This window comes from Myodes glareolus, chromosome 22 (assembly GCF_982192425.1).
Source record: "Myodes glareolus chromosome 22, mMyoGla1.1, whole genome shotgun sequence".
NCBI lineage: Eukaryota > Metazoa > Chordata > Mammalia > Rodentia > Cricetidae > Myodes > Myodes glareolus.
In genome coordinates this window covers 18,961,961-18,983,944 of record NC_142047.1, presented here as the reverse complement: position 1 = coordinate 18,983,944, position 21,984 = coordinate 18,961,961, and positions in this window count along the sequence as shown.

The window sequence follows — 21,984 nt, the reverse complement described above, 5'->3', positions numbered from 1 at the left end:
TGTTACAAGCAGTGTTAACAGATGGTGTGGGAATTCAGTGGTCAGGCAAAGACCCATATTCTTCCAGCTCAACCAAGAAGGGAAGGGACCACTGCACTGTGAGCAATGATCTTGTGCTGAGACCTTGTCCTTGAAGCAAAGGTTCGAAATTAACCAGAAACAGTCCATCTGGGCTTAAGGTTCATAGAGAGCTTCTGATGGGGAGATTCATGACTGGAGGGTTCAGTGTCCCCTCACTACTGAGGAAGCCCACGTGCCCAGTCAGCATGGGTCTCTGTCCTGCTGGTTGTCAAGGATTCCCATGAAGGCGCCACTGTGGTGATCCCTTACCCACAGCTGATACAGTCCAGGGAACCCCCGAAATAGCTGATGGCGCTGGGCTCTCGTGTAATATGATGATTTCCCCAGTCCACAATGATAAAGCAGAGTCATTTTAAAATACAATATGTTGCGATGCAAAGCTATCTAGAAGTCATGTTTATTTCTGAAATTTTCATTTCATTTACTTTGGGTGGTGATTGACTGAAACTCTTGAAAGCAAAAGCCGTGCATATTTCGCAGGAGTCTTTGACATGTATAGAACATTAAAAAAAATCAAAAGAATTTTATGGAGGCCCTGAAAATAAATTTGTCTGATGCCCTGCACACCACAGGGGTGGTCTGACCTAGGACAAACACCAGCAGCTTGTGCCAACTGGTCCTTCTAAGGAATGAATGGACCTCATCTCATCAAAGATTTTTTTTTCTCTGCTCAAATGCTTCCCAAATGGATCTCTCCTGGCCATAGCCAATAAAGCAGTGGGTTGTGATTCCTTCGGGGGTGGGAGGGGGGCGGGTCGAACAATCCTTTCACAGGGTTCACATATTAGATATTCTGCATATCAGATATTTACATTATGATACATAACAGTAGCAAAATCATAGTTAAGAAGTAGCAATGAAAATAATTTTATGGTTAGGGGTCACCACAGCATGAGGAACTGTATGAAAGGGTTGTAGCATGCGGAAGGTTGAGAACCGCTGCAATAAAGGATTGTACCTCAGTGAAACACTTTGGGTCCTGGTAATGCCGCAACTCAACTTGAAGTCAGCTAACTACAAAGGTCAAGTTATCATAGCAGTCTATACTTCTGGAGGCACAAATCCTAAGAATTAAGATCCCCGTGGCTGAGTGAGCATGGCCAAGCTCAGTAAGAAGTAGGTTTGTGGAGGTTTTATCACCAATACAATCAAAGTCAACTTTCATGATCTTCCCTTAGACCCCGGTGTCTGTGAGTCCCAGGGCAGGGAGTATCATCCAGCTTCAATCTTCTCAATCCGTAGACCCATAGTGAGTCTACGGAAGGAGTAGGAGCCGCATAACCAGCATTAGACCTGCTGAGGTCAGGTCCCTCTCAGACCTGGGGGCGTCATGTGGATGCTAGTCCACCTGCAGGAATTTCCACAAGATGATTAAAGAAAGAAGACGAGTGTCCAGGGAAAATCGGGATTTAAAGTACAAAGACCAGAGAGAGGCCTCGCCTTGCCTGAACTATTTGCCAGCTGAGTATTCTGAAACTTGATTTATTTGGCATTGAGCACCACCACTGCCGGCTGTCACACTTGCTTTATAAGCACATTCATGGGAAAGCATTTGTAACAAACTGCAAAGTCCCACGACAGCCTCAGTCGACGAGTCCAGAAGACAAAAGCTGAAGGTCTTCGTTAGTTTCAACACACACTGGCTAGGCAAGAGCAGCTGTTTAATATCTGAGAATGGAGGGAGTGGACCAAACCTTGAGAACTGGGCTGTTGTTTCATTAACAAAGCACTAGTGACTTAATGAAAGGAGGCGTGAGCGAGCACGCAGCCGTCACCCATTCATTGACCCCACTGTCCGGCATGCTTCCCCCGCACTTTCAAGTGTAGTGCATGGTAAGAGCTCGTAGAGACAAGGTCCTTTGCCTGCTGGAGCCTTCCTCACTGCTGTCTAGTTCACCCCATGTAGGCTTGGATTGTATAGGTGTAGTTCTGGGCCAGGGGAGGTGGGGGTTCACTGACATTGAACCTTGCATAATTTCAAAGCATCCATTATTGAAGAAAGTCTACAAAAAGCCAGCTTTCTTAGTTTTGAGGTTCATATAAAAGAAATGTTTGGATGCTGAAGCTGCTTCTACAGGATTCCATGGCCTGATCAAGATGTAACACCGTCAGCTCCGGTACCTGGCTTTGTGGTCTCTGCCCTGACCCAGAAGGAACTTGGCCTTCTATACTTGAGCCCTTTCGGACCTGTACTGTTTCTTCCTACTCCCTAGGTACGTCTGTAGTTTTCTCCATTAGCACTGTCTTTAATTACCTGGTGAAGAAGCCACTGGCCCTCCAGTGTTCAGGAATGACAACGGTGGTGGGGAACATATTGAGCCAGAGCAGTCGGAATGTCTGCTTTCTATTTCCTAAGAGCAAGCTATGTCATGGGCAAGGGGTGAAAAAGTTCAGGGTCAAGGGCCTTGGTAGTTAAGACAGAAGCTAAGACTGGAAAGCCAAACACCTACCACTCAAGTCCAGAGTCTAACATATTCTGGTTTTGATCGGATAACATTTGTTTAGGTGTTATATCACTGATACACATTTTATCATACACACTTAGTGCTCATAGAAAGCTCACATTCATTAGTTTTAATTAATAGTTACTGAGCTTTGATTCTGTCGGTATCAACTTTGGTATTTGTCCAGTGCTATCATGAGAGATTTGAGTGTTTTAATAGGTGTGAATAATAAAAATGTCATAAAAATATAAATCACTGGAAACATTAGTTAGGGAATAATTACATCTACATTGTTGGTTTTGTTTGTTTGTTTGTTTGGGGAGTATTTTTGTTGTTGATGTTCTGGTTTGGTTTTGGTTTTCAGTGTTTGGATTTTTTTTTCCAATTCTAACAGAGATAGTTTGTTGCGCTCACTGCTGGCACATCTTACTCACCGAGACTCGGCGTGTCAATTTTCTGTTCCAGAGGAATGGACATAATATTGCCTACTTGTCCATATTGTGGTAAGAATTTGATTATTGATTTAAGAATTAAATGTATTTGCAAGCTACATGGCTTAAAATTGTTTCACTGGTATAATAAGAAAGAGACACTTTCAAGATTTAAAAGAGTGGATGGCAGCCAGGAAACTCCCAGCTTTTACCACGCTGTGACTGGCTTTAATGTGAGCCATGTACATGCTACAGTACTTCTGTCAATTAGTAAGTTTATCAATCAGATGGCTTGATGTGTATTTACTTGTATGTATATGTATGTGCTTTTGTCACATGTGGAAGTACTTGCAGAGGCCAAAGGAGGGCACTGGAGCTACTGGTTCCCTGGAGCTGGAGGTGCAGACAGTTGTGAGCCACTGATGTGGGATCTGGGGACCAAATTCTCGTTCTCTGGAAGAACAGTGAGTGTTATTAGACCCTGAGCCGTCTCTCCAGATCCAGGTTTGATATTTATTTATTTTTAAATTGATTTTATCGAGCTATACATTTTTCTCTGCTTACCTCCCTGCCTCTCCCCTTCCCTTAAACCCTTTCCCATAGTCTCTATGCTCCCGATTTCCTCAGGCGATCTTGTCTTTTTCTACTTCCCGTGTAGATTAGATTTATGTATATCTCTCTTAGGGGCCTCATTGTTGTCTAGATTCTCTAGGATTGTGATTTGTAGGCTGGTTTCCTTTGCTTTATGTTTAAAAACCACTTATGGGTGAGTACATGTGATATTTGTCTTTCTGTGTCTGGGTTACCTCACTCAAAATGATGTTTTCGAGATCCATCCATTTGCCTGCAAATTTCAAGATGTCGTTATTTTTTTCTGCTGTGTAATACTTCACTGTGTAAATGTACCACATTTCCCTTATCCATTCTTTGGTTGAGAAGCATTTAAGTTGTTTCCAGGTTCTGGCTATGACAAACAAAGCTGCTATGAACATAGTTGAACACATGTCCTTGTGGTACAATTGAGCATCCTTTAGGTATATACCCCAAGTGGTAATGCTAGGTCGTGAGGAAGGTTGTTTCCTAATTTTCGGAGAAATTGCCGTACTGACATACAAAAGGGCTGTACCAGTTTGAATTTTGGATTTTTTTTTAGAGACAGGGTTTCTCTGTCTTGTCCTGGTTCTCCCAGAACTCTCTCTGGGATCAGGCTGGTTTTGAAGAACTCAGCGATCTGCCTCAGGAGTACTGGAATTAAAGGTGTGTGCAACCACTGTTGGCGTAAATTGGCTTTAAATAATTCCCTCTATGATTCAGCTCTGATGGAAGCATTAACATTTCCAGACTTCGTGGTTTGCTACTCTTTCTCTACCAATTACCATTGTCTTGGTTACTTTTCTGTTGAGGTTGCTGTGAAAGAAACATGGCTAGGGCAACTTATAGAAGGAAGAATCTGTTTGGACTTAATGGTTCTGGAGAGATAAGAGTCCATCTTGGTGGGGAAGCATGGCGTCAAGCATCAGGCATTGTGGTAAGAGCAGAGCTGAAAGATACATCCTTAACGGCAAACATCACGCAGAGAAAGCAAACTGGACGTGACATGAAGCTTTAGACTCTCAAAGCTTTTCCTCCAATGACACACTTCCTCCAGCAAGGTTGAACCTTCTAAACCTCCCCAAACTGTACCACCAACTCAGAACTAAGTGTTCAAATACCATAGTCTATGGAGGAACTTCTTATTTAAACCACCCAAAACAGCCTAAATACAGGGTTTATAATGCATCAAAAGCAAATAGTTCAGCCAGACAGATGTCAGATGTCCTAGTGGGTAAAAACTCCAGCCATGCAAGCTTGGAGACCTGAGTCCAATCCCAGCAACCCACATACAACTGGATACCTTGGCTCGCATCTACACTCTCTATACTCCTACCCCCTGATGGAGGTCGGGGTGATAGGCTAGAGTGAGCCGCCCAGCAGCTGAAACAACTGGGACCCTGCCTCAACAAGGCAGAAGGCAAGAACTGAATCTTGAAAGATTTATTCTGACCTCAGCATGTATGCTGTGGCATGTGTAAATGTGGGTGCATATACCCACAGACATTTTTAAAAAACGGTTCATTTACCTAACTCCTTACATCACCTTAGGCAGCATGTAGCACGGGGGCATAGAATATACCATCCTCAGAAAGATACGATCTTGGAAGATGAGCTCCTTTAAAATACGCATGTGCATAGGAGAACGTTTCAACGAGCGTGGTGACTGCCATTGGGTGCGAAAGGCGGACTGGGAAGCTAAGACACTTGGGTTCTGTTCAGAGCGCTGCTAAAACCCTATGTGATCGTGGCCAAATCCTTCCCCTTCCTGAGCCTCAGTTTCCAGACCTGCTCAGTGCAGGCTGGGGAGGAGACTGTAAGATTCCGCACCTCCGTTCGGGATTGCGGATTCCCCTGCCGTTGAGTCAAGTGTGTTTAAGCAAGCAAGCCACCTCCTGCCGGCCTCGTCGGCCTCTTATCTTAATAAGTAATGAGTATGCCAAGGGCTGACAATGACATATTTTGAAAATAGTTTTAATGCATAGCTGGCAGAGGACCTGTTGGGCGTTGACAAATTACACAAACAGAGATGATGAGGAACGTATCAAATATTAACAGCCCCGGGCCCGGGCAGTAAAGGAGAGCCTACCCGTGTCTTACAAAAGCCTGTTCATGTTCGACCCAGACAGGCATGTTTTTTTTTTCAGCCTACCCAGGCAAGAGTCTGTATAGCGTTCCGTGAATTGAAGCAGCTAAACTTAATTTTTGTTGGTGACCTTTGGCTTTAGTTCAATTTATTCTGGGAGGATATTTGAAAGCCAACCTCTTTTAAATGGGTCCCTTTCTTCCTAGTATAAATATTGCAAATTGGATTTCCTTCCTTGGATACTGTTTCCCATCTCCGGGGCTCAAACTTTACTAAAGTATTAAAATTAATAGAGTATCATGCATGCACATGCAGACCTGTGCCTGTAATATGTCCCTCGGTGTTTTAATGCACAACAGGAAAGCAACTTGTGTGGGATTTTTTCTAACCCAAGATTGATTGATTCCAACTCCTTAAATATTAGTACTATGAAATTTAAGTCATTTTCCCAATAACTATTTAATCAGTCTTTGTCACTCCAAGTTCCATTCAACTGAGTTCAGATTTAAAGTGAAGTTTTCTAGAATGATCTCTGACGATTTGCAGTGATAGAACTACTTTGTTTCAATCTGGGTCTCTTGCTCTTCCATGTTAATGAGATATTGATGGGTTTTTACTGTGAGTAAAGGATTGTACTTTAATCTAAATAGGGTGGCCAGGCTTGCCAATAAGAATACAGGATGCTGGTGAAGGTCCTTGCCATTGAGTGCCAGACCCAAGTTCCACTCTGCCACCCACATGGAGGAAGGAAAGAATTCCTGCAAGTGGTTCTCTGATCGCAAATGCGCACATGCCCACGCACGCGCGCGCACATGCGCGTGCGCGCACACACACACACACAAATGTATAATTAATTTAAAAATATACAGGATGCCTTGTTACCTTTGTTTTTCTGAAGCATATCTTAAAATATTTTTAGTTTAAGAATATCCTTTGTTATGTGTTCTTAATTAACTAGCTAATTGTGTGTGCTACGACACATGTGTGGTGGTCAGAAAACAACTTGTCAACGTCAGTTCTCTTCTGCCTTCTGGGGGTGGAGACCAAACTCAGCATAGCAGGCTTGGCAGAAGGTGCTGTACCCCCCTAGCCATCTTGATGACCCTATATCTCATTCTCATAGTTTTTTTTTTTTTTTCATGAAAGTTTGGAGACATGCTCAAATTCCTTTTTGTTTTTTTGGTCTAATGTAAAAATTCAATTGATCATTTTATATTTTATCAGAAAACCCTGGAACCAAGAGTTGATATTTCTTTAAATAATATATAATTTAGGCTTTGCAGGCCAGAAATACCTACTTAACTATTATGGAATCTCCTGAGTCAGGTTTGGTATTAGTAGACAAATAAGTGGTGGCTGGCTCTCAATAATGACACAGTTGAACTACATTACATCTTTGTGTATATAAAACAGACGTTTTAAAAATTCCTCAAATCATTTAAAAACACCAAAACATCATGGCTCCACAAAATCTCTAGGCTGCCTGACTTTGGCCCAGGGTTCTATTTGGTCACTCCTCTGAAACATCTGAAGGTACAGCCCTCTTGGTGAAGGCTCCTCACCTTCCCAGAGGTCCTCTGCACACGGCGTGGGCAGCATGATGCCACCCTCTCATTCCTGTAGCTGCTGCGCATCTGAAATGTGATTGGTCAGAACGGAAGAGTGCTGTCATACCAGATTTTGAAGACTTCAAATTCATGTGAGTAAATGAGGGAAAAGACCTACTCATCTTTGTTTTATATTGACTGCATGCCGAAACGACAATATTATGGAGATTTAGCCACAGACAACAATATTCAAGCCCTATGGCTAAAATGAACTTTCCTTTTCCTATTTGTTTTTTTAAATGTGTTACTAGATGATACAGGGTTACAGGCACAGCCCCCTTTTGTGTCTCCTTCTCCATTGCTATTGGTCTAGAGCTAGTCAGTACCTTCTCTGGAAGAACCACAGTCCCATCCTCCTCTGAGTGAGTCACCCTGCTCCATGCATTCTCGTCACTTAGGACATGAGAACAAGAAAGAGACAACTCAGACTCTCCGGTCTTGTCCTCTAGAGTCATCTGATCACGTAAGAAGAATGAAAAGGTCAACTATGAGAATCAAGGCAGGGGACCAGCGCACTTAGAGTCTTCAGTGCGATTCCTACCTGACTGTCAGGGAAAGCTCCAAAGAAAAAGTCCTCAATAATCTGACTCCTGAAAGAGCAGCAGTATGGGATGAAGGCCAAAGGCAGGAGGAGGGGAATAGCGGTGGGGGAAGGTGGTGCACAGGGTAGAGCACTCAGAACTGGGGAAAGGCCACAAGGCTACGACATTGGGGCTCTCCATTGTGGCAGCAGGGGAAGGCTTGGTGGATATGAGGTTCTTTCACTGGTAGCTCTTTCCTCTGTTCCGCTCTCTCTCTACTCCAATAGGCCAATGAGAAGTCACTGAGGGTTTTGGTCAGCGGATGGAGTTGTCAGTGGGGACATCGCGATATTTGCATTCTGTAAGCTTCTCTTGGCAAGGCTCTCGGACTCTGGGGAAGGCGGACTGCGGACAGGCTGCTGTGTGGGTGATCCCTGAAATGAATAAACTCCCCATGCAAGTCTTTAGGAGAGAGCAAGATGCAGGCAGTGTCTGTTGACACACCATCCGAGCTGTGCTCGGCGCCCCATGGGATCTCACCCCTGAGCGTGTGCTCTGCGATGCCTCTGTTACGAATGACTTCAGAATCACTTCGGAAATCTCAACCTTCCTGAGAACAGAAAAAACAAAACAAAACAGTGTGGCATGGTCACTTCATGGTGGCCATGCCAGAGCTGAGAAGGGATGTGAGAAATGTACGATTCAAAAGCCTTAGGTAACTGTGTATTGAGTATGTAGTAGTTCAAATGCTTTTCTGGAAGTCTGAAGCCTAAGTGGACCCATTAAAGAATGTCAGATGGTTGTTTAATCATATCACAGCATCACTTCTACATTAATACATATCGTGTACATATGCACACATATGCTATCCAGCACTCCACTATTACAAGTTTATATCATACCATAATCAAGGTCAACCGCCTAAGTCCTTTATATTTCTCTTTTGCTATAAAGCTTTTAGTGCTGAGATGGTCACAGAGAGATGAGAATTGTGGCTCACAGTTCACAGTGCTTGTGTCTAGTCTCCTCCTAGTGTTTCTTATCTTATCCTAGCTCCCACGCTTTATTTCGCCCCAGCCCCTCTGCTGAGTGGACATTTTTTGGGGTAGAGAAGCATGGCAGGAGCTTAGGCAGCCGGGTCTGCTCGGAGACATGCAGAAAGGGGATTGGGGGAAGAAGCTCCGGCGGTTGCTGTCAGTGTGTGGAGGCAGTTGTCTCTTCCCACAATGCTTAGAGCAAAGCCAACCAAGAGAAGCAGAGATGCTAGATCTTCCCATGATGTTTAGAGCAAGGCAAGACCAAGAAAAACAGGGATGCTGCATAGTGCCTGCCCCGGTGGCCTGAAGGAAGCTCAGTTTCCATTCATCAAAGCCCAGGTTAGAGGTGAAGTGAATGGCTTCTCCATAGACACTGTAGTGGTCTGAATGAAGATGCCCCTCCCCCTAGACTCATAGGGAGTGGTCTTTGGGAGTAGGTGTGGCCTTGTTGGAGGAAGTATGTCACTGTGTATGGGTTTTGAGGTTTCAGAAGCTCAAGTCAGGCCCAGTGTGGCTCACATTCTCTTCCTGCTTCCTGTCGATTCGGATGTAGAACTCTCAGCTACCTCTCCAGCACCATGTCTGCCTGTGTGCCACCATGCTTCCCACCATGATGGCAATGGACCAAGCTCTGAACTGTAAGCCAGGCCCAATTAAATAATTAATTTATTTTTATAAGGGTTGCCGTGGTCACAGTGTCTTTTCACAGCAATAAGAGACTGACTAAGACAGACAGCCCACTGCTGCTGTCTTGCTCTTCCTTCCATTGAGTGAGCACCTGCTTCCATTTGCTTCCTCCCTCTGGTGACTTTCACTTTCCAGGACCTGCATTAATCTATCTGGGGCACTTTCCCGGGTATGGCGCAGAACAGTGGAAGAAACACCCCTGGAGGTCTGAGAGCCTTTGCCGTCTTAGGCTTAGTGAATGATTTGGTGTTGTCTGAAGCAGATCCTCAGCTTCTGTACTGGGGTGCGGTGGGGGGTGCTTGCTGTATGCCTGGCTTGGGAGACAGTAAGGATTGGGACAGTTGGTGCTGTCCTTTCCTTCCTGACATCCCTGACAGTCCTGATGAAGGGCTTGAGTCTACACAATGTTCTTTATTCCCGCAGTTTGCCAAAGCTGATTGGATTGACCCGAGTTGGACCAATCAGTAGACCATTTCTTTTCAAAACAGAAAAGACATAGAAAGTGCAGCTGGCTAGCCTGCTCCGGGAGCCGTGGAGCCGGGGAAAGTTGGATCCCAAACAGCAGTTGAATAAACTCTGGAAGGGAGAAGGGAGAGACTTAGAAAGAAAGAGTCCAAGAGAGAGGAGGGGATAGACTTGGGGAGAGAGGCGGCAATAAAAGGCCAAATGGTCCCCGAATGAAAAGACAAAGGGACAGCAGCTGGTGCTGCCACTCATGATGAACAGCTACACTTCCCCAGGCAGGGTCATAGGATGGCTCTGCATCGCTCAGTGAAGTCCCCACTGCCACAGCTAACTCGAGTGACGCTCAGCATCACAGTTCTAAAGGCTGGTGCCATTGGGGGAAGGATGGCACAATGGTCTGTGTCCTAGAGACATTGCTGGGTTTTGGCACATGGTGAAACAAAGCCCCAGGCACAAACTCTGTCCTCAGACAAAATAATTTTAGGAATAAATTTCTTGTTCTAAGGATGGGCCTCTCAAGGAGCTGAGCCAAACATAACTTAGCACTCAAGCCTCAGCTACTCAGGGGTCTACTTAGGGTATCTACAGAGGAAGGAGGCAAGTGTACGACCCTGCAAGGAGGACCCAGAGCCAGGTCTGACTATGTCTTGGTTTCCTTATCTTCTTCTAGAAGAACACCAGTTCCAAGCCTATCTGAAACTTCTCCAACCAAGGTATTTTTCTTACATATATCCACATGTAAATACACAGTCATTCACTTATAATTAGTGCTGGGGATAATATATATATATATATGTACATATATAAACACTTATCTATATAAATATATTTATATGTTATAAATATGTTATATAAAATATATGAGTATAATAGTATATATGATATATATTAATATATTCCATACTTATATAAAAGTAAATATCTCACTGTGAGGTAATTACAAAAATAATTATGAAAATAGAACTTACTTAGTTCAGAAATAAAATTTCTCCCTCCCTTTCCGTCTCCCTTTGTAGCAAATATCCCATTTTTTAAACCCCATAGCCCATGGGACATCATCTGATTTGTGGGCACGGTCTACATCTTGTGTTCAGTGATTCTGCATTGTATAGAGCCTTGGCAGAGGCCCAGAGAAATGGTACATAAATAACCCTTTGGCTTTTTGCCAAGTGCAGTTGACTTTGTCACTGGGGATTTTCACACGGGTTGAACCACGTGTTCCCGTGGTACTCCGAGATGCTGTAGTGAGCCGGTGTTCTTGGCATTCAGCAGGCTAGGCTCTTGTATCTTCTGACAGGTGCTGTGGCCTTCTTCTGTGTTTCGTGTGGAACAGTTCTCTAACTCTTTCATTGGTGGGGAAGCTTTTCAGAGACCACAGGGAAAAAAAAATCTCACCGGGATCTACTTTTTTCTCCCCTCTTTCTCTCCAAAGCAACGCCAAAATGATGCTGTTAGAGAGGCAGGTAAAGCCACGGATTACATTGGAAATGATGGACACGGGCAACACGTGGAGAACTCTGGCACTAACCATACTGAAAGTTTTCATGCAAACTCTACCTAAGGAGAGTCTGGCGCTAGGCTGATGTCGGTTTCACCTGTGCCTCACTTCTTTCTTCTGCAATCTTGGCTTCAGGAGGACATACAGAGGGAAACTGTCACCTCATAGTTAGAGGAGCATGCTTCTTTGTCTGGGTGCATTTTTTTTTTGCCAGCTAGTTCATACATGGGGTTCTCAGACTCTCTAGAATCTTTTCGATAAAGTTACACCAAATCGCTAATGCGGAGTAACAGTCACATGGATCCGGTTTTAAGCGCCTGCTCTACTTCACTTTTAAAATATATGTTTTCATGCATCTGAAACTCAAGAGACCCAGCAATATTATTAGGGGGCAATTAAGACAAACACATAGTAGATAGTTTGCTTAGTGCCCAGCACGCATAGTATATTCAACAAACGCTATTTCTCTTAAAGTATACTTTGTTTAAAATTATTTTTATTAATTTATTTGATGTGTTTGATTGTTTTGTCTGGATGTGTGCCATATCCATGCCTAGTGCCCCTGTGTCCATGGAGACCGGAAGATGATGTCAATCCCCTGGAACTAGAGTTTCAGACGTCTGTGGGCTGCCGTGTGGGTGCTCAGAATTGAACCCAGGACCTCTGGAAGAGCAGCCAGTGCTCTTAACAGCTGAGGCGTCTCTCCAGTCTTCAAATATTCTTTCTATCTTCTCTGTTCTATGGGGAAAAATAACTTTGGTTTTGGACCATTTAGATTTATAGCAGAATTTTAAACAAAACATAGGTGTTTTCCATATAGCCTTCACTTGGCTTCTTCTAATGTTGGGTTCTTATAGACCATGGTGCCTTTAACTTAACTGAGAGACAGGCATGGTTGCATTACTATTTACCAAAACCCAGGTTTATTTTTCAAAATCCATCTAGTCTTCTCTGCTGGTGACCCTCTCTGTCTCAGGGTCCTGTCCTGTGTCCCTCACTGCACTAACCATCATGTCCCCTTTCAATCAGTGACAGTGTCCCGTCTTCCTTTGCTCATATCGTGGCGTGAGTGACGGCTGCCATCGGGTTTGGCTCCGACATCTCAACTATGGACCACTTGAGTGCAATTGTTTGTCTTCTCAGGGAGGCGTGGGTTTTCATGATGCGCCCATATGCTAAGACATGAGGCTACCGAAGCATGTGTCAGGGGCGTTGTCATATCTCAGAGGCGTTCTAAATGCTGCGGTGCCTCCAATTCTGTCCAGGGACCTTCCCCCATCTGCCACTGCTTACTATCCCATCTTCCCTTTCGAAAACTTCCAGTTTCCCTTTCCAGCTCCACCCCTGCCCTAAGCTAAGTACTCACTTGTCCACTGAGGTTTCCTTTTGAATATCCAAAAAGCATTCCCAAAGAAAGATGGTCAAAGCCTACCTTTGCCTGCCCTCCCGAACCTGCTTGTCTCTAGAGTGCCATCCGTCCCCTGATAACAACATCACCGTCCATCCAAATACTTTCTGGAGTTTTCTGAGCTGTTCCACATCTCTCATCCACATAAACCTGCCCACCCTCCTCTCTTCAAATAACCAGTGATCGCCTCGGGAGCTCACTCTGTGCGTGGCCATTTCTTTGGTGGAAAATTCTAGTGGATTTCAAACTCCCCCCTTGCTCCCACTCTTATCCTGGAGTATAATCTCCTCACAAGTCAGGCCCGGCTGCTGTCTTGTTCAGATTTTCCATGGCCCTTATATTCTGTCCCCTGGACACGTTGTCTTCACCGCCTTCTAGCTTCCTGCTCTCAGGACACTGGAATTGCTTGGTTGTTCCTCAGACACACCACGCACAATCCTTTCTTAGAGGTCATGAGTATGTAGTGCTTTCTGGCTTAGAATCTCTTTACAAAGACATCCATGTGCCTTGCTTCCTCTCGCTTCATTTAGGATTCTCAAAATGGAACTACCCCTAAGAGTCCATGGGGAGACTTTTCATGACCAGAATAGATACCTGAATCCTCAGATGCTTACGTTCCTCAGATAAAATAACCCAGTTTTTACATAGATATTATATTATCATGAGCTTACTGATAATATTAAATACAAGACAAATGCCCTATAAATAATTGTCACATGGTGTGCTGGTGTAGATGAGAATGGCCATCTATCACAGGCTTATAAATCTGAATACTTGGTCTCTACTTGTTGGAACTGTTTGAGAAGGATTAGGTGGCGTGGATTTGTTGAAGATGTGTCCCTAGGGGTAGGCTTTGAGGTTCCAAAGCTAAGGGCATTCTCTATTGACTCTTTCTGCCTCATGCTTGTGGATCATGACATAAGCTCTTAGTACCGCCCCAGTACCATGTCTTCCTGCCTGCTGCCTTGGTCCCTACCATGACTGTCATGACTCTAATCCTCTGAAACTCCATGAAACTCTTTCTTCTATAAATTGTCTTGGTCTCGGTGTCTTCTTATTACAGCAAAAGAAAAGTGATTAAGACATAGTATATTTATCAGTAATAATGCCCAGAAAGGAATCTGTATATTAAATATAGATGTAACCATTATAGGCTTAACAATGTTTTTAGCCCTCAGCTGAGAACGTGGATAAAAACTATATATACAGAGTGTCCATCTATCAATCAACCACTATTCCCTTCCCACTTGCCTTTAACACATTATAAAATTTTATTTGTTTAGATTCTGTTTACTTTTTATCAGAATACTTTTCAACTGTTTGCAGCTCCCTCCCCACCAGGAAATGGTGGCGACCTTTCTGGTTATGGTATATAAAAGGATAGGGTTGAGAGACACCCCCAGACATTGCTAGAGGTATCTGACTTGAACATTGGTCTATCCTCACAGGATCATGTAATATGGGGCCTTGCCCGTCCGCACATAAGCTTTTCAGAAGTGGTTGAACCCTTAGGGTCTAACCTAGTCAGTGGATTGATCCCTTGATGGTATAGTAATAAAATTGCATTTTTGCAGGTGTGGAAAATAGGAAATGGGCCCGATTTGGGGAAGTGTGTCACTGGGGAGGAAGGCATGCATTTGAAGGGTGTTTTCTTCTATCTTCCTTCCGTGTGTCCCTCTCTCTGCCTCCTGCCCATCTTGATGCAAGCCGCTTTGCTCTCCCCCATCCCCCCCAACCAGGACTTGTGCTCCGCTATGCACAGGGTCAGAAGCAACAGAGCCAAATGGCCATGGGATGAAACCTCTGAAATCACCAAGTCAAATAAATCCTTCCTCCTTAAATTGCTTATGTAAGGTTTTCTGTCACAACGATAAAAGGTGATGAACAGTGTTTCTAGACTGGCAACAAGTCAGGGAGGCTGCTAAGCATCCTGCACTGCTGAGGAACCCCCCCCCCCCCGCCAAAAAAAAACAAAACACCTGACCCCACCGTCAACAGTGCAGAGGTGGGAGCTCCACATTAGCATGCAAATTCTTTATGCAAGAAAGAGATTCCAATAGAAATTTGTCTACTGAATGCAATTCATATCCATTACGCTAGTAGCCTAGAAATGATCCCTAAGTCCCTCTGTTCTAGAGGCTCCCATGTCTAGAAAGATTCTGGGCAGGATTGGGAGGGAAGAGAAGCTAGCACAGGAGTCCGCTTCGCCTTCTCCATCCTCTATCTCCATCACCCCAACCAGAGTGTCACTAGCTAGTTTCCGGGATGTGACTGTAGAAGACTGCTTGACTACTCTGGCCTTGGTTGCACCCTGGGATCTTTCTGTTTAGTACACAAACCCACTGTGACCATGGGCATTAGTGGCCTTCTCCTCAAGCAACAGAATCCGTATTATTTACTTTTATGTAATTTCGGACAAACTGTGTCAGAGAATAAACTCATGGAAGATCGGTTGTGACTCAGGGTTTTAGAGGGCTCTGCCCATGCCTACTTAGCCCCGTGGGTTGGACCGATGCCATGGCACGGGACAAAGCATGGAGCAAAGGGACCTTCTTTATGGCAGAGAGAAAGCAAAGAGGCAAGTACCTACATCTTGCTGCCTCTCTCTTTCCCATTTCTTGTTCTCAGGGCCTGCAGTCCTGGGGATGGTGCTCTCCACATTGAGGAAACCCTCTCTGAAAACACCTCACAGACACACCACAGTGCAGCCTTCCCGGTTTCCTCGGGATTCCAGATCAGTCAAACGGATAATGAGGTAGTGTTACAGGAGTTAGTCCACCCTGCTCTCTCCAGAGGAGGACGAGGAAGGGCCCTGAGCTGGTGCGGAGAACCACAGACCACCTTAACCTTTGAATTTAGCCACTCCTCTTGACCTTGTGATCAGGGAAAACGCGGTAGGAACTTTCAGAGCATTACCTGACCACATAGAATTTTCTAGCTGTGGTGGTTTGGGTGACAACACCCCCCACCCCATACATAGACTCGTACATTTGAATGCTCAGTCCCCAGGTGGTGGAATTGCTAGAGGGTATATGTGACCTTAGAGGAGGTGAGACACTGGGGTGGACTCTGAGGTTTCAATAGCCCAGATGTTTCCCAGTCTCTCTTTTATTGTTTCCCTGTTTGTGGATCAGAGGTAAGCTCTCCCAGTGCCACGTCTGCCATCCGACTGCCATGATCCGCATCGTGATGATGGTCATGGACTTGCCCTCTAGAACTGTAAGCAACCCCTAATGAAATGATTCCTTGCCTAAGTTACCTTGTGTTTCTTCACATCAATAGAACAATAAATAAGACAGTAGTTCTGCAGAATTCTGCGTATAATTTAGAGGCGTATTGTCCAGATTATAATTTTATGATGTGTGACTTTTGTGATTCATGAGGACTGACAGTTTCTACATTTGTAGGGCGAGCCAGCAGACGGGAGCTAATCCTCTCATCTTTGGTCATATTTCCTCCTTTTCGGGGAATGTGCTTTTCTCTAGGGCCTTTGACTGATCAGATGAGAGACCCTCTCCGTTTACGAATTGGAGTCTCCATTGAGTAGAATGAAATGAGCACACATGACCACAGCTACAGAATGCCTTCCTAGGAGTACTTACATCCGCGTTTCATCAAATAGCTAAGCACTATGGACTAGCCGAGTTCGACATGAAATTATGACATCTAATAAATGGTAGGTTCAAAATTTAGGCTGTGCTTGCTCCCACTGATGACCTGTTTGCTAGCCGCTAGCAGTAGCAGGTGCAGCCTTCCACAGAGGCAAGGCCTCTGCTATGCGTGAGCACTTTGGCAAACACATAGCTCTGAGTACCTGATTTCTGAAGGCCTGCGTCATGGCACAGATGCTTCGGGGTAGAACTGAAGCAGATTATAGAGTAAGTTTTGAAAGTCACACTGTTACAGCTCAGTGGGCACATTGCCCTACCCCTCACCTTCCAATGAGGGTACTGAGGCCCAAGTTCCTCAGTGCAATCCAGAAAACCTGAGAAACAACTGCTGCTTGGTATGTTTAGGTCCCCAGTACACCCCCTGAACACCCCTACACACCCCAAAACACCTCAACATATCTCAGCATGCTCCTGCACACTGCAGCATGTCCTTGAACACCCTAGCACACCCCAGCACGTCCCTGCACACTCCAGCATAGCCCTGCACACCCAACACACCCCTGCACGTCCCTGCACACACCAGCACATCCCTGCACACCCAAGCACATCCCTGCATACCCCTGTACACCCTAGCACACCCCAGCACACCCCAGCACACCCCACCACTCTGTCGTCCCCTAAGGCCATTCCTCAGAAGCCAGCTGTTGTGAGTGAGAAGATGAAGGTGTCAGTTCTCTGTGCTGCTAACTTCCAGGGGGTAGCAGGAGCCTTCCTTTGTTTTCTCTGTTGGAAAGAAAGTGATTTTTTTTCTGACAGGGGGATCATTATCTTTCCCCATCCTGGTAGAGAGAAGAGGTAATCCTTTCTCCTCAGGGAGATGAGAGCACTTCCACTCCTGACTCGCAGGGCAGGGCAGGTCGGGCAGGTCTGCTTTGTGCAGGTTCATTTGCTGAGGTAAGACCCATTAAGGGCATTAAATATGGAGGCCGTAGGACTTTTGTGTGTCAGCCTGAAGGCCCAAGAGAGGTTCACCGAGTGACCAAATAGACCAAACGAACAACTGGCGGAGTTGTAGAGCGAGAAGTAAGACACCTTCTAGCAGGACAAAGGGCGGCGTTGGTTCAGGAACGGAAATCTGGAGCCTTTTACTACGTTGCGTCTGACCTGCCTGCCGTTCAGGGCCCCTTCTTTTGGTTCCTCTGAGAGTGTGTAATTTAAACACCTCCAAACACCATGTTTGTGGCAGACTTTTCATTCATTCAAGTTCTGCATCCGTCACCTCTTCTCAGCTGCCCTAATGAAGGTGTGGAGAAGCATCGTATAAGCCATGCGTTGTCTCATTTCAGGGATATAGGGGCCTGGGGAGTTGACCTCATCTGACTAGCGCTGATCCAAAGCCCCCATAGCGTGGTGACATATACAGCAATTTTAGAAGTCGTGCTTAGTAGTGTATTATTAATAATAAGACAGAGATTGTGAGCACTGAGGACGTAAGCACATAAAAATTAGCAAATGTATGTGTGTTCATGTATCTGACTGTGGGAGGAAACCAGACCGGGACTTGCCAGCGACTCTATACTAAATTTTAAATGGCTCAGCATACTTCCTCTTCTTAAAAAAAGAAAGTAAAACACTTCTACCAAAAGATGACTAGAAGCCCAAGAGAACTTTATAACTTTGCATATAGTTACACTATTGGACAATATAGTTATTTTTCTGCCAGTCTCAGGTTATCAAGCAAGATAATCTGCCCCAGGAAGAAAAAAAGTCACCTTTCCCAGACTGTGGTCTTCAAACTACAGGGAGCTTACATTTTAAGACACACCCGACAGGAGATCCTGCTTGTCTTCATTCTGTGATTAATTGGGAAACATTACATTCATTCATTTCCTTAATGAGCATGTTTTGAACACTTACTGTGAACCAGGCAACTTCTAGAAGCTGGGGAGTACAAGCCACTAAACCAAAAGCCATCAATACAGAAGGGCACATACATACATGCATGTTTACGTATGTATATATTCATGCATGTATTCATATTCAAGTCTGAAGCTTTCACAGGGGAAGGAACATGTGCTCTGACTTGGAATATGGGGTCTAGCAGGATGGAGGGAAAATCAAAGCATTGAGGGGTTCAAGGAGGATGGGTTGCAGAGGAGCACCTAACTAGAACATTCCCCTCGCAGAAGACTGTGAGAAGAATCTGCTTGGGGTAGAGCTGGTTTGGACCTGAGTACTGGAAGAGAGCATGCGCAACCACCGTGCGTACTCATCAGTGACGTGGCAGGATGTCAACCTTGCTAGGTCAAAGGTCAACAAGAAGTACGAGTGCTGGGACTCGGAAGGATCTCTCACTGACTTGGTCCCCTTAACTTTCAAATTCGGGGTTTTTCGGATTCTGCGACTCTTCAGGAGGTGCTCCTCAGCGAGCACCTTCTGGGGAGGTGAGAGGTCACCTGAGACAGATGAGCTAGTCGGCTCAGGTTGAGCCACGCTCTCACGAGGCAGCCGGGCTCTTTCTGGCCTACTGAACAGGGGAAGTGCTTTTTCTGCTCGCATAACACAGCCATCCTGGAGCGGCTTTGTTTTTGCTTTAGAGCTTCTTCATTTTAGAATCTGCTGAACAAGAGGCTCTTGTCCAGAACATGCTGGGTCGTTTGGCAGGAAAAGGAAAATCTGGTGGACCATGGCTTGCAAAGCTCTTGCTTGGCAGGAGCGCCCGCTGTTCCCGCCTACGCTTGTTGGGCAAGACCAAGACGCACTGTCCAGACATGAATCAGAGGAATATGAAAGCATTTTCTTTCTCCAGAAAATAGGAAAAATGTTTTAATTAATGATGTCACCTTTATCATGGGGTTCAGCAGCACTCCACCCCAGCTTCTACTAGTGCAACTGCATGATGAACAGATTAGATGTTGGACCTTCCCACCATGCTTGGTTTGGTGCAGTTGTGGCAAAGGGTACTGCTTCACTGAGGTCTGTTCTGCTGTGCTCCTGGCCCAGCCTGCACCTAAATGTGGCTGTGCCCCATTTCTACCAACTCTTCTCATCAATCTCTGGCCACGACTTGGAAGCAGCATGCCTTTATCTTCTACACAATGCAGGGCATGTTGTGGAACATGGAAGACTCCAGGAAACGGCATGCAGAGTGGAGGCAGCCATGTAGGTTCAGTTTAACTAAATATAAACAATAAGGACTTTCTAAAGCCCACAATTTGGCTCTCAGTTATTGGGTCACCTACTGATGACGTTGCAAACGATTAGGAAAATGCACCCCAGAGCTTTTGCTACGATAAAAAAATATATTTTAATTCCAATTCTAACGCTGTATGAGGGCAGTGCTGACAAGATGATTTAATAGATAAAGATGCTAGCTGCCGCAGGGCGGTGGTGGCGCATGCCTTTAATCCCAGCACTCGGGAGGCAGAGGCAGGTGGATATCCGAGAGTTTGAGGCTAACCTGGTCTACAAGAGCTAATTTCAGGACAGGCTCCAAAGCTACAGAGAAACCCTGTCTCAAAAAACAAAACAAAACAAAACAAAACAGAAACAACAAAAGATGCTAGCCGCCATGTTGTTACACCCAAGTGCCAGGACCTACATAGAGGGAAGATAGAACGGGCTCACAAAAGTTGCCCCCTGAGACTTCCATACACGAGCCATGGCACGCATGCACACATGCACCCAACGCACACACAAATAAAGCAGCAATGCCACCCCCATCATATCAGGCAGAGAACTAGACTGTAATTCATAGAGCCATGGATCTGGTTTCCTTTGCTGCTTACTAACTGTGGGGTGCTGGCACCTTTCCCACTCTGGGCGTATGCGCTGCTCAGTTTCCATCACTGTGACAAAGGTCTGGAAGAAATAGATTGAAACAGGGAAATTCTATTTTGGCTCATGAGTGCAGAGGCGTCAAAGACTGGCTGCTTCTTTGCTTTTGGTCTGAGTGAGGCAGACAATATGAAGATGGCCGAGTGTGTGGTAAGGGATCAGAGGCCAGACGTCCTTCAAAGGCATCAAAGGTCAGGGGTTAGTTCTGCTCGATCCCCCTCTAGTCAGATCCCACCTCCAGCCAATGGGTTAGCTCACTGAAGGCGTCAGAGGTTCCAGGAGTCCGTTACCTATCAGTGATTGGCCCACCAGCTCACAACTAGATCCTTTCGGGAGACACTTCATGTCCAGATCTTATCAGCTGTCCTCTTAACATGTAAGGGGTGAGACTGCATGCCAGTCACATGCCATCGTCCTACTTCACATCTGCTCTGCTGGTGCGTATGTAACAATTTTCTCTAATGTAACTGAAATTTTGCATATTGTTTATTGTCACTTAAACCCTCCACCACAATCAGGAAGCGTTAGATTCCTAAATATCCCTGTCTCTCTTTGACAATGTGGCATTGACATTCTTGTAGCTCTAAAGGAAATAGTCTGAGCCATTGCCTAACTTCCTATGAGCATAGTATAATCGACGAAGTTTGGACATCGGAAAAGCGACTTTTGACTTTTTTCTCCCGAAGGCACCGTAGCAGCTGTAGCTGATTCTTAGGAAAAGTCTTAGAAAGTTGTTGACAACTGTGTCGGAGTGACTACTCCTCCGAGGGATTTAGTCTGGCTTCCTGCCCCCTTGTCTTTTGTATTTACAGGCTTCTAATGTTCCACTTACATTCGTGGCGTCATACAAGCCTGAAGGTCTTCTGCTTTGCCTGAAAAGGGAACGAAGGCAAAGTTTCCTAACTGTCCACTAGAGGGCAGCAGAGTAGTGAGAATCGGGATACTGCCGGGCTTTGTAGTAGACGTGTTGACATGTGATTTGGCAATTGAATAATTTTTGATACTGTCCTGACACATAAACACCTAGAAGCAGGTTTTCAAAGGTTATTTGCACACTAAAATAGGAATTAAGGAAACGAACTTGAATGCCAAAAGTAATTTTCAATATTCTACAAAGAACTGCGGCCTCATTATGAGATTGCTTACAGACAATATTCAGCTATGTTAAACCGGACTGGCAAACACACGTTCGAGATAAATTAGACTGCATGGACCTAAGAAAGTAGGTCCAATGACTAATAAAAATTTCTTCTGGAGCTTGGGGACCAACCAAAGCGCCCAAAAGGAGAAACTGGGCTTTATGTGACTTTGTCTTTCTCCCAATCCCCTAGAATTTGAGTCTCCCAGACTGGAGAATTACCATGGTCAGAACATTGTCCACAGGATCTTGGGCTGTGTAGACTATTGTGGCGATTTGCTTTTAAGCTGTTGCTGTACCCCCAGCATAAAAAGTCAGCAAATGATGCAAGTTTATTCCGTTGACATCCTAGCACCTTGAGAAATAGCCCATTTGTATTATCACGGTTTGATGTATTTCCCGTTTGTGGAGCTTCTTTGGTGAGTTGGCATTTTAATTTAATTATACTTTTTGCTAATGGTCTTTATTTTTCAGTGTCTGTGTGTAGAACGCCTGTAGGTTTGACTATCTGCCCCCTCTTCCCAGTGAGGAGGTGCCCGCCG